The sequence below is a fragment of the Schistocerca piceifrons genome, chromosome 1 (genome assembly GCF_021461385.2).
Source record: "Schistocerca piceifrons isolate TAMUIC-IGC-003096 chromosome 1, iqSchPice1.1, whole genome shotgun sequence".
NCBI lineage: Eukaryota > Metazoa > Arthropoda > Insecta > Orthoptera > Acrididae > Schistocerca > Schistocerca piceifrons.
In genome coordinates, this window is record NC_060138.1 from 1210784299 (window position 1) to 1210787833 (window position 3535).

At 45.3% G+C, this 3535-nt stretch overlaps 1 pseudogene; it reads right to left on the reverse strand.

The window, feature by feature from the left end:
• Positions 1-2468: 2468 nt before the first annotated feature.
• Positions 2469-2586, reverse strand: LOC124723894 (annotated as a pseudogene).
• Between the last annotated feature and the right edge of the window lie 949 nt (positions 2587-3535).

Consider the following 3535-nt stretch of genomic DNA (forward strand, 5'->3'; position numbering starts at 1 on the left):
GGAGAGTGACAGATGGTGACGCGAGACTGGACGCGCACGTAGTTTATGTATCAGCCGATAGAGGACAGTATTGGATAGGTGGACTGTGATTTTAGTTTCTATTGTGCCCACTAGAGTGCACTAAAGTAATAGAATGTTTTTCATAAACTGTTCTAGTATTTTTATAAAGTGTTATTATGTCTTTTTTTATGTGAACTGTTATAAATGTGTTTTAGCGTATGAATGATGCGTGAGTGTGGTTTAAAGTTAATATGAAAATAATTGTTTAACGTGTTATGTAGTGGGATTTAGTGTGGGAACATTTCGAAGAAGTATGGATGTGGACAAAGGGGATTTTTGTAGAATAGATTTGTAAAGTAAGTTTATGGTAAAGGGAAAGTTAATTCAGGTATAAATAACAATAGTAAATAAATTTATGCATAAGCAAAACTTCAGTATATTAGATGATTACGTCGGTAAAAAGTGCAATCGTTAGGTTTACTATTTTGCGATTGGTTATTGATGAAAAGCGCGGATTGACGCGGGAGAATGTTGTTTTGCTATTGGCTGTTGAGTAAACTGACCAATGGTAAAGCATTATTCTTTGCGCGCCTTTCTCTGCTGGTAGAGAAGACTTGGAGTATTCTAGAGAAGGGTGTAAGCCTAGCCATGAAACAGTTCGGACGTGTGTAGTAGTAGTTCCGATGGAAATGATAAGTTGCCGGATCTAGCAGTGTTTCATACATGAAAAGTGTTGGAAAGTGACGGCATAATCATTCCGATGGGAGTGTAGAAATTTCGGAATTTTTAAGTGAGTTTTGTGACGAGAAAATACATGAATTCCGCGTGGCGTATTGAGCAGGTCGGTGTCTAAAAACTGTGACTGCATTTGGTACCGACAGACTTATTATTTGGCGAGCATTATCAATCAAAAACAATGAATATTTTTGTAGCTATTACGTTTTCGGGAAATGCAACACCATAAACTTGCTAACGTGAGTGAAAGGGATTATGAGTGACTGTGTTAAGACTAGCACGGGCTTGGCAGTTATATTTGTTCACCTAAGTTTCAGAATATATTAATTGAGGACAAAATTTCCAGCCTTTTATTTGTGTGAAAAATTTCTCTCGAAACGTAGATTAGTGACTTAAATTGCAGCCTGGTTCACGTCGAAGTTCAGTAGGTTTCGCTCGGCTTTCCTACTGATGATCTGCTGAGACAATGTTCACAGGTAGGTGCAGGTCCGTCGTAAAGGGAAGGAAAGAACCGCGCCGCCCCACACTCTTTTTAACCCGTGCACTTCGTTCTTGTTCTTCCACTTTTATTATTCCTCCTTGGTTCTTATACATATTGTGTATTACCCGTCTTTCCCTGTAGCATATTGCTGTTTTTCGCAGGATTTCGAACACCTTGCACCATTTGAGCGCTTTTTACAGGTCGACAAATCCTATGAACGTGTCTTAATTTTTCTTCAGTCTTGCTTCCTTTATCAACCGCAACGTCAGAACTGCCTCTCTGGTGCCTTTACCATTCTTTCCTAAAGCCAACTGTTCGTCATGTAACAGATCCTCAATTTTCTTTTCCATTCTTCTGTGTATTATATTTGTCAGCAACTTGGATGGATGTACTGTTAAGTTCACTGTGCTGCAGTTCTCGCACTTGTCAACTCTTTCAATATTCGGAATTGTGTGGATGATTTTTCTCCGAATGTCTGATGGCATATCGCCAGCCTCACACATTCTACATACCAACGTGAATACTGTTACCACTTCCTCCATCGATTTTAGAGACTCTGTCTTTCTGACCTTAAGTCGTCCAAAGCTCTTTTAAATTTTGATTCTAATACTGGATCCCCTATCTCTTCCCTGGCAATGGCCTTGCCGCAGTGGGTGGGTACACCGGTTCCCGTCAGATCACCGAAGTTAAGCGTTGTCTGGAGCGGCTGGCACTTGGATGGGTGATCTTCCGGGCCGCCATGCGCTGTTGCCATTTTTCGGAGGGCTCTCAGCTTCTTGATGCCAACTGAGGAGCTACTCGACCGAATAGTAGCGGCTCCGGTCAAACAAAACCGTCATACCGATCGGGAGAGCGGTGTGCTGACCACACGCCCCTCCTATCCACATCCTCAACTGAGGATGACACGGCGGTCGGATGGTCCCGATTGGCCACTTGTGGCCTGAATACGGAGTGCTATCTCTTCCCTACGTGAATACTGGTTTTGTTACCACTTCCTAGAATGATTTTAGAAATTCTGTCTTTCTTGACCACAAGTCGTCCAAATCCGTCAGAACAGACCTTGGAAAGCCCAACGGTACCAACCGGCCGCCGAATCATCCTCGGACCACAGGCGTCACTCGATGCGGACATGGAGGGGCGTGTGGCCAGCACACCGCTCTCCCGGCCGTATGTCAGTTTACGAGACCGGAGCCGTTACTTCTCAATCAAGTAGCTCCTCAGTTTGCCTCACAACGGCTGATTGCACCCCGCTTGCCAACAGCGCTCGGCAGACAGGATGGTCACCCATCCGAGTGCTAGCCCAGCCCGACAGCGCTTAAATTCGGTGATCTGACAGGAACCGGTGTTACCACTGCGGCAAGGCCGTTGGCTAAGTCGTCCAAAGTTCTTTTAAATTCTGATTCTAATATTGGATCCCCTATCTCTTCCCTGTCGACTTCCATTTCTTCTTTTATCACGTCATTAGACAAGTCTTCCCTCTCGTAGACGCCTTCTGTGTACTCTTTCCACCTACTCGCTCTCTCCTCTACATTTCACAGTGGAATTCCCATTTATCTCTTGATGCTACCTCCCAAACGAAGGTTGTTTTGACTTTTCTATATGCTGAGACAGTCGTTCCGACAATAATTTCATTTTAGATTTGTTTACATTTTTCGTGCAGCCATTTCGCCCTACCTTCCTTGCGCTTCCTGTTTATACTAGTCTGACAAGAGTTATCACACGAATCCCTTTATTTGACGTTTGACAGTCGGCGAGTGCCGCTTGCTACGGACGGACGCCTAGACTGCCGCTACCCTCCTGGCAGGCTGTCACGTCGCGTGCGACGGATGGCCATCCCAGCCCGTCACGCAGAAGCGGGTCGCTCATGCTGTCGCAGGCCGCTCCACCCAAATTAATTCCGCCAAGTGATGGATTTCAAAACGCGGCCCAAAACCAATTATGGCGGACAATGGGCCGTCGCGTGATTAACGTCCGCCACCGGCCGCAGAGGCCTCTGTCGGGCAGTCCCTGCAGTTTTATGTCGCGGCCGGCCGCGACTGCAAGACGCCACTGCGCGGTTTACTACGTCCAGTAACTTTATGGCAATGCGTCAACCTCTCAGTCTCGTTTACTGGCTGCGTACAGTCGATATTTCCTGGAAATGAACTGGCAATCGGCTACTGGAGTACCCCAACCAGTTAAAAGCTTTCTTGATTTACGTTTCATTGTATTGCTTCCTTCATGACTATGTTGCAGTTATTCTTGTAACCTCTGGAGATAAACACCAGACACTCACAACTGTCACTTAATATTTACAGCTGCAAGGCTTCTCTGCTATTG